This window comes from Puma concolor, chromosome C1, assembly GCF_028749965.1.
Source record: "Puma concolor isolate L17-30 chromosome C1, mPumCon1.1.hap2, whole genome shotgun sequence".
NCBI lineage: Eukaryota > Metazoa > Chordata > Mammalia > Carnivora > Felidae > Puma > Puma concolor.
Window position 1 is genome coordinate 104,181,212 of NC_141674.1, and position 14,225 is coordinate 104,195,436.

The 14,225-nt window shown below is 44.7% G+C and overlaps 1 protein-coding gene across 2 annotated transcripts in view; it reads left to right on the top strand.

The window, feature by feature from the left end:
- Positions 1-583: 583 nt before the first annotated feature.
- Positions 584-14,225, top strand: part of LOC147578305 (uncharacterized) — a 72,173-nt gene continuing 58,531 nt past the window's right edge. For both annotated transcript variants that reach the window (XM_086718000.1, XM_086718003.1), the window contains exon 1: positions 584-896. The gene's annotated coding sequence lies outside the window, so the exon portion shown is untranslated. The remainder of the gene's footprint in view (positions 897-14,225) is intronic.

A 14,225-nucleotide genomic window follows, 5' to 3' on the forward strand; every position in this document is an offset into this window, starting at 1 on the left:
GACCAATTTTTGTCTACCGGAGAGAAGAAAAGGCACCTATAACATTCTACAGACGCACCAGAGCTGGGCCCACCTACCCTCTCACGTCCCCACTCCCCCAGTGTGGAGCTGACGGGACCTTGCTGTTTTGTTTGTGGAGTCATTTCTTTCACTCTTCCTGGAGCTCAGGCTACCCCCCGGGGGTGGGGGGGGGGGGCGTCTCTGTGCACACGTGTGTGGCCACTGCTGTTTTTCCAAAGGGCTCACCTCTCTTCTGCCATTTTACCAGGACACAGGAGGCTCTCCTGCTCTCCCGCTCCGTCTCTCTTTCTCTCCCTGCCCCCAACTCAGCCTAGGCTTTTTCCTGTCTCTTAACTCCACCAGTGCAGCAACTAGCTGAGCTGCTTGCGTGTGAGTGAGAGAGAGAGAGAGAGAGAGAGAGAGAGTGTGTGTGTGTGTGCGTTTCTGCCTGCGCAGCTAGGCCAAGCCTGCGAGCCTGCCTGTCACTGGAGAGTTTTAGTTTGCATTCAGAAGAAAGGAGGAGGGGAGACAAGGGGGGAGGAGGAAAAGGTGGAGGGGGAGGAGTGGGGGGGGGCGCCCAGAAGGGAGGGAGAATGTCTTGTTTGTGGCTTGTCAGCAATTGCTTGAGACAAGCTTCCATGTGTGAAAGCTACTTGGCATGAATGCCTGGGCCGTACCAAGTGTCACCGCAGCAAGAGGGGGAGTCAGAAGAAAAACAGATCAGACCAGAGCAGACAATAGGCCCCTAAAGTGTTCCCCCTAAGTTGCTTTGATGTTGTCCTAGTGTCTTGATACCAGGAGGCCGGGGATTGCAGGAAAAGGGCCTTTTTTGTCTTCATTCACTTTCCCCCCTCAGTTTCTGAAATGATTCTCCAGAATTTCTCCTCATAAAAAAGGTAAGAGCCCTAACAATTCCTTCTTCTGTGGCTGGCTCGTTCGCCCGTGCCTGGAAGTGGGGGTCTCATTCCTGCGCTGCTCAGGAGGGAGCGCTGGGGTCCTGCCGCTGGAGCTCTTGCCTTTGCCCCTAGAAGTGCTGCAGGGCTGGGGATGGCCCCTCTTTCGAGGGAACCCCAGTAACACGATCTGTGCTTCTGGGTTGGTGGGGGAGAAGGGGTGGATGGAGAGGGGCGGGAGGAGGGTGTGAGGGTGGAGGTGTGAGGGGGAAAGAGAGAGAGGAGAGAGAGAGAGAGGGGAGGCTGAAAGAGAGGGAGAGAAGGGCAGAGCCCTCGTTCGGAGCAGCCCCAGCCTGGAGCCCAAGGAGGCCTTGCAGGCTGGGAGCTGTGCGTTCTCAAGCAGGGCTAGGGCTGGCCGGGGGGCGCCTGCAGAGATGGCCTCGAGCTTTGTGTGTGCGAGGGTGTGCGTGTGGACTTCCCCCACATGGCCCTGGCCCCCCTTGTGAAGGGGAGGCACCCCAGCCCTCGTCACCCCGAGCCCAGACTCGGAGGCAGAGCGGCAAGCAGACGAGAAGGGAGAGCAGGAGAACTCTGCTGCGAGACAATCCAGAAACTTTTCCAGTCTCGGGGATTTCTCTGGTGGTAGATGCTGTAAAGGAGTTGTGTGTGTGGGGGGGTGGGGTGCGGGGGGTGGGGAAGGGGGGCGTGCCTCAGTTTCCCCTTCTGTACAATCCAGAGAGCCGAGTGGGGATGCCGCAGGTCTGCCTGGGATTTGGCGACACAGTACAGATCCTTGTGTCTAAGAGGCATGGAGACATCTTCGAGCTGGCAATCCTGCAGGATCCCCAAGTAGAACTGTTATCATCATCATCGTCAAACCATCATTAAAGACACCCCGAGACAAAAAACCGGGGAACACAGATCAAGTGTCTGAGCATTTCTAAGGAAACAAAATGCCTTTTTCCACCTGTTGGCTTCTGTCCTTTCCTCTTGTGTCTTTTCGTTAGATTTATTGGCCGATTTGTACAGAGAATGGGGTGGGAGGGCTTAGGTTTTCCCCTTTCCTCCTCCCTTGTACATATTTTTTTTAAAAGAAGGTCCCTGTAAGATGCTTGAGAGAAAATGTGCCTCCTGTTAGAGTAGTTTATTCAAGACCTTGTGTTTTCTGGCTCTGGTAAGGCTTGTAGACACATCTGTAAACTCTACCTTGGAGGTTAAAGATTTTTATTGTGGCTTTTAGAGATTAAATGAGATTTATTTACAATTGCTGTTTATCAGAGAGTAAATGTCTTACTGTGTGTGTGAGGGTAAGAATGTGAAGGCTGTTTACTCGCTGGTGGTTTTGTGGATAAAACCTTTTGCTTTTTAAAGTGACATCTTGAGAGATGGGAAGAGAAGGCGAAAATCAGTGCCTAATACTCATCTTAAAACAATTTTTTTAAGAAAAAAAAATGTCTGCTTATTTTCTTGAACTGTGGATTTCCTTTCTTCTCTTCTTACGCGGCAAGGCTCTCAGTTGTAGCTCTCTTTGAATTCTCCGGGGGAATTTCGCTTTCTTACCTAATTCTAGGTTTTCTGTGACTCTGCTAGTTGTCCCCCCCAAGAAAAAAAATCTGTGAAAGTCTGGGAGGCTGTGCCTCCTTCCATTCGAACTGCAAATGTTTATCAGACTGACTCCCTGTGATAGCTAGAGATTGAAGCAAAGGGCCGGCCCTGGTTCAGAATATTTATGTTTTTCTCTGGGAGGCCTGGAGAACCTGACTTTTGGGTGTGAGAAGGGCTGAAAGAGAGATACTAATTGGCCTGGATCGGGCAAGAAGCGCCCTCCACACACCCATATAATGTTTCACTGGAATAGAACTGAACTTCGTATTTAAAAACTTAATTCTTTTCCACTTCGTAAAGCAGAAGATCTTACCATGGTTTGGTTCCGGACATCTTCCTAAAATGTTAGAGTTTCAGAACTGCCAGGGGAGAGAAAGGGTAGTTATTCCTCAGGTCTTAAATAAGAACACCAAAGGCCTGGAAGGATCAGCAGTGATCTGAGGGGTTCAGTGAGGCTGCCCTGGGGTTCTGGGTGCCCCGATGGTGTCGCGCTGGCCCCCTTCCCTGGCCTCCACGCTGGACCCTGTACGGCCCAGCACTCGGGTCTGCCAAGAAGATTGGCACCTTTTGGCTTCTGCTTGCCGTGCTGGACTAGAGCGGTACACTCAGCCCTGCTCACGGCACACAGAGCGGACAGGGCGACCCCGTGTGACAGCGTGAGTTCGCAGGAATTCATTCATGTATTCACTTGTCTGTTCAAGTGATATTTGAGGGGCATTTCCTAGGTACCAGGCGCCTTGCTGGGCACCGAGGACACAGGGAAGGACCAGGCGCGTGGTCCCTTGCTCTTGGAGCACTTGGTCCTGGTGGTGTAATCAACATTCACCACACAGTTAAATTATAATCATAATACCGATAATTCACACCGAACAGCATGCAGATGCCGTCGTAGGGCAGAACATAAAGGCGTAGAAGTAACTGCCCTAAATTTGTAGCTAGACTTAAGCTAGCTGTCCTTTTTTCTTGGCTGAGTTCTCCCCCCAGCCAACTTCCATTTCACTGGAGGCATCCCAACTCGCGTAGAGTCCAGTGTTTCCAGTTAGAACCCCTCCCCCCACCTGCCCACAGTGCAACAGAGATACAAATAGTATCTATTAACCCTTTACACTTGTACTATTAAATAACTTCACACTCATTGTGAGTTGGCCTCCGTGGCAGCCATTGCCCGGGTGACTCACATTAGCTGTGGCCTCTGCACCCTGTTAACCTCTAATGGGCATTGGGAGAGACATGTGGTTCGTGAAGCCCTTGTCTCATTTCACTTATTCCATAGTTTCTCCAGTTGATGCCAACTAAACACATAGCTGTGGGAAACCCCGCCATTAGCACTGTCCCCTCACAATTCCAAAGACCATAGATAGTGTAATGACACGGCTTTTCCCATTCCTCCTGACAAGGATGTGTATCTACAAAGGGCAAAACATTTTAAAGCCTCTTCATCTTACCATAGTCCCCTTTGGGCTGGGTTATTAAAATCTGACTGGCTTGATCCCCCAAAGTAGGAGAATCTCCCGTCCCCATTTTGGTCTTGCTTAGAGGGAAGGTATGGCTGAAATGCCAGTCTCTTCCGTGCAGGCAGACTTGTGCTCACGCTTGTATCCCCATTTTCTACATGGTGTGTTTCTCTAGTACTCAGAGGAGTGTTGTCAATCCATCTTTTTTTTTTTTTTCTAGGCTAATTTAGTACTTTAAAAGGAAGACAGACATGCCCACCCACACATAAATCATAGGTTTGGTGCCTCTACTTGGGGAACCTACACAGGTCGTGTGGTTAAGTCGTGTGATGAGTCATTTCTCTGCACCCAACGTTGTTACGCGGTGAAGTACCGGCCTACATTGTAGCGACAGCCCTATCCACAGCTTGCCATCGTCATCTGCATTTGGCACCTGTGGCCATTGCCTTCTCCTGTGAGCTGTACGACTTCATTTGCAAGTATTTGATCACTTCCGACACACTCTGCCCGCCCCCCCAATGTGTTACTCACTGGGGCGCTGCCTCTGGGGGAGGCAATCTGAGTCCGCTTTGGAAGAGTAATCCAAGGAGGGGAGTGGGGAGCTAAGATGTGGATAGAAGGAGGATCTGGTTGAGGGAGAAATTTAACAGAACTGGGAAGCCAGACAACAAGTCATCAGGTCGTCCTTAACTCTGGGGGAATAAAAATGAAGACTGATGACATTTAAAAAGTGCATTGTTTGTGCACTGTGTGTAAATAAAAGTGCGAGAGCTTCTAGTCCCTCTGAAGGTAAAACCGTTACTACGTGCGGGACATTCCCCAAACTCCTTGGTTACAAATGCCGATTTTGCGTGTCACTTTAGTGAAGGGAATTGTGTGTGTGTGTGTGTGTGTGTGTGTGTGTGTGTGTGTGTGTGTGTTTTCCCCCAAAAGATATAAATATAAGGTGTAAAATGGAAATTTTCTCCATTTCTTTTAAGCCTTGACATTTTAATGCACTTTAAAATATCTGCTAAGCCCTCTCTTACAATAGCCCTATGAATTAAGTAGTATCGTTATCCTTCTGTTATAGTTGAGTAAGGTTATGTGACTCACCCAAGGACTCACAAGAAAATAAGGGGCACCATGGCTAGCTGATTAAATTTCCGTTTTTCTGTTAGGCCAAATCCCTTCAAGAGATGAGAAGCAGAGACGTGAGGCAGTCACCATTGATATTCCAGACAAATTTACTCCTTTCTTTAAAGACTTAAGAGTTAGAGTGTTCAGGTGCCTGGGTGGCTCAGTCGGTTGGGCCTCCGACTTCGGCTCAGGTCATGATCTCGTGGTTCGTGGGTTTGAGCCCCGCGTCTGGCTCTGTGCTGACAGCTCAGAGCCTGGAGTCTGCTTCAGATTCTGTGTCTTCCTCTCTCTCTGCTCCTCCCCTGCTCATGTTCTGTCTCTGTCTCTCAAAAATAAATAAATGTTAAAAAATTAAAAAAAAAAGATTTAGAGTGTTGATCAAAAAAGAAGGGGCCCCAATTCTAATTTAAGCTTTACATGGTTTTTACGAGTGTATTGGACCAGTTTTTGGTTTTGGTTTTGCCATCTATGACCCAGGACTCCCCATTCTGCTCCTCTGGACCTCTTTCAGAATGAGGGGCTGGGCTGCCTCATATCTAAGTTTCCTTCCTGTTGTTCCCTATGTCTCGAATTCTGTGAAGAGAATGTTCCACGGATCTGGTCTTTTGGTTACATTTTACAAAGCCCAATTCAAGAACTGTGGTCCCCAGAGGGGAGATGTGAGTTTTGTAGGTATATGGGATTCATTCCTACACATCCAAACCACGTTGACGTTTTGAAGTGAAAAGCACAATAAGCAAAAGTGGGATTTTAATTTATGGATTTGAAGAGAATTGGCCAGTCAGCATGCAGGCGCATGTGCAAGGAGACTAAAGAACCAGTTCCAAAAGAATAGGCTGTTTTGAATGCACATCTTCCTGTATAATAAGTATGAATTGAAAATGGACGGGCCCCGGGTACATCTCTTAGCTTCACCATGCTTACTGCTTCCTCCCAGAAATTGTGCTGTTCCTTTTCGAACTATGCTTGCATACTGTTTCGAGGGCGCAAGGGACCAGTTTAAGCAACGGCAGTGCCGATGACACACGCTACGTGTTAAACACCGTGCTTTGGGGGATGACAGGGCTACTGACGATCTTTATGATCAGCAGCTCCTGGAGGATATTGCTGAAGACTTGCTGATATGATGTGTGAGATATATATATATATATACACACACACATACATATGTGGAATATACCTTTAGGACGTGAGTGAAAAACTGCCTCTGAAATGTGACCAAGAGAGACAGATAGGGTGGAGACTGAATGATGTTTTTATTAATCATGTTTTGTGTGAGTAATTCCAAGCACTAGTCGCTTGAAACTGGCTAAATCTTTGAAAAGATAGAATTTAAAAATTTCACATGGTAGCTCTTAATGCAATTTTCGGAATCCGGAGTAAGAACTTGCACCATATTTTAGGACTATCATCTTACTCGTGGCAAGGGAGACTAGTTCAAGGCGCTTTGAGGATCAGTAAACCACTGACTCTCTTTGAATTGGTCTTATTTCTGTCTGCTAAAAAAAAAAGTATCTAAGATATAATTACTTTTAACTGGGGAAGGGAATTTGGAAGACCATATTTAATAATATTTTGACTTATACCTTTATTTTTGGTTGCTTAAAATTCCTAACATTGGGTATATAGCTTAACTTCATAAAATCCTAAGAAGTAACTATGTAAGAGAAATATATTATTGACTTTATAGATGGGAAAACATGAAGAGGTTTGTGAAATGATATACCAGCAAGCTTTTTAGAACATAAGACTATGCTCTATAGGGGCGCCTGGGTGGCTCAGACGGTTGAACGTCCGACTCCGGTTCAGGTCATGATCTCACAGTTCGAGTGTTCGAGCCCTGCGTCTCGAAACCTTCTTCAGATTCTTTGTCTCCCTCCCTCTCTCTCTCTGCCCCTCTCCTGCTTGTGCTCTATCTCTCAAAAATAATTAAATAAACTTAAGAAAAAAGACTATGCTCTATAGAAATATGTGAAATGTGGTTATTGTTGAATGCTAAACTTGAAGGAAAAGAAAAACATATTCTATATATCAGTGTAGCCAATCTAACTTTTGATGATCAAGATAATTATCAAAAGTATTTTTTATGTTATATGTTAACAATACTGGAATTAAAATAAAAATCTTAAAGTATTTTTATTTTGTTCGTGGAAAGGTTCGAAATGCCTCTAATCAAAAGCTTTGGAGAGCTTTAGTAATTTACGTGAAAACCATAATCGTTGGGGTGCCTGGGTGGCTACGGTTGAGCATCTGACTTCGGCTCAGGTCATGATCTCACGGTTTGTGGGTTCGAGCCCCGCGTCGGGCTCTGTGCTGACAGCTCAGAGCCTGGAGCCTGCTTCGGATTCTATGTCTCCTCCTCTCTCTGCCCCTCCCATGCTCATGCTTTGTCTCTCTCTGTCTCTCAATAATAAATAAGTGTTAAGAAAAAAAAATTTTTAATAAAAAAAAAGAAAACCATAATCATTCTTTTTCTCGAAAAATACATACACAAACTCAAAATGAACAGTAATGACAGTTGAAAGGAACCAAGCTATCATTTGCTCAGAAGAGAAACTTGGGAGCCTTGTGGTAGCTTTACCTTGTCTAGTACTAGGTACGTTGGATTTTCTGCTATCCTTGGGGCTGGCGTAGTTAGCGTATGGTTGGGGAGAAAAACTTTGCTTAAGGTGTATGACTAAGGGACTTTTTGAATGTGAGTCAAGGGCATACTTGCCTTTTCTAAAGACTCCTGGATTGGTGGCTTATTGTACGGAAGTCCATGATATCCCGGGGTCTTTAAGGCAACTGTGGTCTAAAGGATGCAGAGCATTAGTGCCCAGGTCATTACCTTCGCTTGGACATCTTTCCGCCTCATCTCTTCCAAGCCAACTCCTGCCGCTCCTTCAAGACTTATCCTGGGCATTTCTTCTGGGAAGCTTCTTAGATCCTATCTCTGTCCCACTGCCTCTTCGGCCGGGCGTATGCTTATGTGGCCTTTATGACACTGCGCTGGAATAGGATACTTCCTGCTCTGGGCTGTAGCCCCTTCAAGGTTTGGGACTGTCTTTAGCTTTTGTGCACCTGCTGCCTAGCACAGGGTGAAACAGCAGGTGGTCATTTGTTGCTGTCAAGTGAATAGGTAATTCACAGTGAAATGTAGCTTATTAAGAAATTTAACTAAACCGGGGCACCTGGGTGGCTCATTCGGCGACTCTTGATCTCAGCTCAGGTCTTGATCTCAGGGTTGTGAGTTCAAGCCCTGCACTGGGTTCTGTGCTGGGCATGAAGCCTACTTAAAAAAAAAAAAAAAGAAGAAATTTAGCTAAATGCAAAAAGAACAACAGGTAAAAATCTTAAATTATACAACCTTACATCCCAAGTTAAAAAAAGGAAGTTTCTTGTAATAGGATATTCACCCTTCTCCTCCTTTGCAGAGTAAACTATACCTTCATAGCAAAGTATTTTGTGAATCCCTGAATCTTTCCTCTTCTTGTGCTCAGCTTTTCTCCTGTAAAGTTTGTTAGTTGTGTTTCTCATTGGTCTAAGAGTTTACTTCTTATGTCAAAGGGTCATAGGCGATAAATGAGTGGTGCGGTCTGTATTGATATTTAGGTAGTAGCTAAACAGGAGAAGTTTCTCCTATCTCAGAAACAGGGAAAATAGATCTTTGAGGAAGTCTGGACAATCAGAGGGTAGTCAGGTGAACGAATGCCTGACTTCCAGGAATCTGCAGCTGAGACTCACCTGAAACAAGAGAACAATACAATTGAAACTTCATTTTCTAAAAGAGGTTTTAAGTGCTGAACCCTCAAGAAAAGGCCTTCTGGTTGCAAAGAACTGACTCATGGAAGTTTCCTCAAGGAAAGGGGTTTCCCTGTGGGGATGCTCAAGAAGGAACCTGAAATCAGAACTGAAGTCTTTCAGGACCAGAGGCAGCTCCAAGGGCAAACCTCTTCTTTTGTATCAGTCTCGTTCTCTCACTGTGTGTTTGCCTTACTAGCTCCTTTTGCTACATGCTGATTTGGTCTTCCAGCTTTATTCGGCGTAACCTCTCTCCGTCTCATAGCTTTTGCTTACACCTAGTGTTGCTTCTTTGACTTGCCAAGACCTCCATGTCCAGAACTCTACCCTCTCTACGCTGCTTCTTTTGTTTCTTCTTCCTCGTGCCTTCTTTCCCTACATTTTTCATCTGTAATTTTCCCTGATAATTGCTTCATTCTCTCAGGTTTTCCTAATTCAGATACCCAAGAAAGAATCCAATAACCCAGCTAGCCTTTTCCTTGCCCTTCTTCTAAGTCCCTAACCAGCCTTGCCCGAGGGTCAGACGCAAACCTCTAGCCTGGAGTGCCGCGGTAAAGGGAGGTGGGTGGGGGGGGGGGTGTTAATATAAAACTGGATTGCCGTTTAGTAGGAACTATGGAAGGGCCATCTTCCCTTCTATGTAGGTGGCAACAAATGTATTTGACATATCTAATATAAGTCCATTATGGAAATTTAAAGAAATTAAGGGTAACCAGATTATTAAAAATTAAAATGTTTCATGGTTGACAGTATACAGAGATAAGAAGACTATGGGAACAAATAGCAAATTTGTAACCAGGAAAGAAATTAGGAGAGGGAAATGTATTAGAGTTAGTTCTTAGATGAGTGACATCATTTCATACATTTATTAAAAGGCTGGAGTGTGTGAATAGTGAAAGTGAGAATATATTGTGTCAGATCCCAGAGGCTGGCTTAAAAAGCAAGCCTAATCGAGGCACCTGGGTGGCTCCGTCGGTTGAGCGTCGAACTTCGGCTCAGGTCATGATCTCACGGTTCGTGGGTTCATGCCCCGTGGCGGGCTCTGTGCTAACAGGTGGGAGCCTGGAGCCTGCTTCGGATTCTGTGTCTCCCTCTCTCTCTGCTCCTCCCTTGCTCGCACTATGTCTCTCTCTCAAAAATAAATAAAGATTAAAAAAATAAACAAAAAGCAAGCATAATCCAGGGCGCCTGGGTGGCTCAGTCAGTTAAACATCCCACTTTGGCTCAGGTCATGATCTCACGGTTCATGGGTTCGAGCCCCATGTTGGGCTCTGTCCTGACAGTTTGGAGCCTGGAGCCTGCTTCGGATTCTGTGTCTCCCTCTCTCTCTCTGCCCCTCCCCAGCTTGTGCTCTGTCGTTCTCTCTCTCAAAAATAAATAAACATTAAAATTAAAAAAAAAAAGCAAGCATAATCTTGAAACTGGGGATTAGGGTGGGGATAAATAGGCTTCTTAGGGAGTTTCTGCCTATACTTTCTGCCTGTATTTTCTTTCTCTGCTTCCTATTCTGCTCTTGATCCCACTTACTTAGCTTCTGGAACAATCTGTCATGAACTAATGATGTGACCTTGGGCTGGTTATTTATTCTCTCTGAAACTCAATTTACTCATCTGTAAAATAGGGATAATGATTATTATCTCGATAGCTTATTACAAGAATTAAGTTAGATGGCATAATATATTTAAAGGCATAATATATTACCTAGGATAGGTAATGAGCACATAGGTGCTCAGTCCATTGTAACAATTATTCTAGCACACAGGAAGGAAGGAAACATTGACTGAATGTGTTGGGTAAAATTTTGCTTCTTATATCATTTATCTCTTGTAAGAATCCTAAAGGGTTTGTATTATTATTTCTACTTTATGAACAAGGCTACAATTTTAATAATTAGTTGAGTATTTGCTACGTGCAAAGCACTGACCTGAACCTTTTCCTGTGTTGTCATTTAAATCAAGTTAGGTGCTCGTTATATTTCATGTCGTAGTTGAGGAAATTGAGGTCTAGAGAGTTAACTTGCCCAAAGCCGTACAACTGGTAAGTGCCAATCAGAGCTTATGTGTAAGTCTGTCTGAACTCAGGTCCATCTGACTCGAATGTTTTCCAAAGTCATTTAGCGGCTGAATGTGAATGTGATGGAATCGAGATTCTGGTCTTGTGTAGGGCAGCGTTCTTGAAGTTCACCACCAGAGGTATGCACTGACTGAATGACAGATAGTGGTAAGCACACTCACACTTACGCTGCATCTGAGTCTGAATGCCATGACTAGACAGACAAGGGCAAATTTTGGAAAGAGTACAAAGGAAAAAAAATTTAAAAATTAAAATATGTCCAAATAGGCCTCCCAGACCTGATGAAACGATTTAACAAACATGTGTTGAATGTCTACTGTGTGTCAGGCAATGAAAAATGATCTTGGCCTTGTGAGAATGCAAGGCAAGTAAGACTGAATTCCTTCCTTTAAGGTGCTTTCATTCTGGTGGAAAGAGATAGATGCTCATACAGTTAATAAAGCCTGTAGCGCTGGATCAAGGAACTATGGGAGTCAAGGGAGAGAACGGTTAGTTTGGTGGGTGAAGGAAACGGTGGTAGAAGGAACAGAGGAAGGCTTCGTGCAGTAGGCAACATCTGCCGTGGTCTTTGAGGGGACAAATACAGAAGGACAAGAAGTCTCCTATAGTTTCCTTTTTCTTGATACCATTGGTTTTACAAAGGGTGGTACAAAGTAACTCCTGTAGTAATATATTGAGAGTTAGTAGTGTTTTTAAAGATTAGGTTCCTGGGGCGCCTGGGTGGCTCAGTCGGTTAAGCATCTGACTTCGGCTCAGGTCATGATCTCTCAGTCTGTGAGTTCGAGCCCCGCGTCGGGCTCTGTGCTGACCGCTCAGAGCCTGGAGCCTGTTTCAGATTCTGTGTCTCCCTCTCTCTGACCCTCCCCCGTTCATGCTCTGTCTCTCTCTGTCTCAAAAATAAATAAAGGTTAAAAAAAAAATTTTTTTTAAATAAAAAAAAGATTAGGTTCGTTGAGTGTGAAGAAACAGCTACTCTTGTTAATCATAAGAATATATTTGGGGCGTCGGGGGGTGGGGGGGGGCTCAGTTGGTTAAATGTCCGGCTTCGGCTCAGGTCATGATCTTGCGTTCGTGAGTTTGAGCCCCGTGTCGGGCTCTGTGCTGAAAGCTCGGAGCCTGGAGCCTGCTTCGGAGTCTGTGTCTCCCTCTCTCTCTGCCCCTCCCCGGCTCACACTCTGTCTCTGTCTCTCTCTCTCTCAAAATAAAAAAATGTTAAAAAAAGTTTTTGTTTTTGTTTTAAAGAATATATTTGTGTTTTCCTGGTCTGCACTTACATGTGTTTCTATTAAAAGGACCAGAAAATGGAATCCTGTTTTCTATGCATTCTAGTTTGAAGATCTCAAGTTGTCCAGCAATCCAACAAGAAACTACAAATCCCCCAAGTGGCCAAATGGTACACCAGTGTCCGCTTTCAGCTGTATCGTGAGGCGTTAAAAGTACTAAGTTACCGGCAAGTGGGTCACCTATCCATTTAAATTTGGAATGGAGATTTTAGTCTGTGGTTGGGAGTTCTCAATTTTTCTTACATACAATACCAGGTTTTCTGAAAACAAAAACAAAAACAAAAACAAAACAAAACAAAAAAACAAAACAAACAAAAGAAAGCAAAATACCAGTCCCAATTTAAAACGTTCTGCCTTCGCTCCATACGTATATTCATGATTGGTAATCTGTGTGTTCTGATTGTAGTTCAAAGTCATCAATTAAATGTTTGGAGAGGCCTGTAGACATCTTCTGCTCACAGACTTTGTCCCTTGTTTTTGTTTGGTTCTTTGCTCAAGTCCCTTTTTTCCCCCGATCTCTGTTGATGGACATTATGCTCACCCTTCCTAGAGCCTGAGGAGTCTCTCCATCCCCAGAGTGTCCATGTTATCTGGTTCTTTTCTTGAAGTGACCGTAAGAGCTCTACACGTTCACCATCACAAATCCCTTAATAGGCGATAAACAAGAGGGCAGGTTTTAGGTGCCATTCACCTACAGATCCCTGTAAACACCCAACACGGCCCCTGCCTTACGAGTAGCTGGCGCTCAGAGATGTTTACTGAACTGAACTGAATTGAGTTCTGGGTTTTGTCGGACTCGGTTTTTCAGAGCTATTTATTTATCTTGAGAGACACAGAGACAGTGCGAGTGGGGGAGGGGCAGAGAGGGAGAGGGAGAGAGAGAATCCCAAGCAGGCTCCACGCAGCCAGCGCAGAGCCCCATGCGGGGCTCGAATTCGCGAAACCATGAGATCATGACCTGAGGTGACACCGAGAGTCAGACGCTTAACCGACTGAGCCACCCAGGTGCCCCACGTCGGGCTGGCTTTGGGTCTAGTAACGTTGATGTCTGACCTCCAGTTCCGTTTTGGAAAAGAAACGTTGCTTTAAACAGAAAGCCTTTTAACTGATTTTAGGATGAAAGAAACCATGTAGTATAAACAGTAATTGTAATTATTATTAATACACATAATTAAAATAGCATGAACTGGTAGAAGTGCTTCCATGCTTACTCTTGCTGGCAGAGTGGGCAGGCCTGATGAACTAACTGGTCTTTTCCATCTGTAATATGTATGGTTCTTTGAAATTTTATGTAGACAAGTGCGAGCTAATGTACACTGGAAGGAACAATTGAAACAGCTCATACTCACTGATGGGCTCTGAATTACTCCACTTGTAAGTGCCCAGGAAAAAGATCTCGGATTCATTGTGGATTGCTCAATGGAGACATCTGCTTGCTGTGCAGAGGCAGCCAGAAGAATGAATGAGATATAATAGGCTGTATTAACTTTGAGAATGGGATAAAGAATGATGCAGAAAATAATATAGTGCACATAATTTGGCATTGACTAGTTCTGTAATTACAATAAAACATTTTAATGACATACATTGATGTCATGACTTCACCTTAAAATCAGAATTCGGCATTGGGTCCTTTCGTCTCAAAGAAAACAAAGCAGAAATACAAAAGACCTAGAGAAAAACAACAGACCATCTCCAAGACATGCAAAGGATCTGCCTATAATGAGAGACTGAAAAGACAAGGACATTTTAATTTGGATAAAGGGGAAGGGGGGGAATGACATTGTATAAATTTATTTAAAATTAATGAAAGTTTCAGAAAATTGCTCGAGCTCGCTTCAGATTATCCTTGGTAATGGAGGTCAGAGATAGGCAGGATAATTGAAATCCTTGATAATCTCCAACCCTCATTTGAGCTATTAGTTGCAGCCTCCCGTCCTATGAAAAGTTTTAGCAAATGAACAAATAGGGACATTGCCGCACACGGTTTGTGAACTAAACGGCCAACAAGAAAG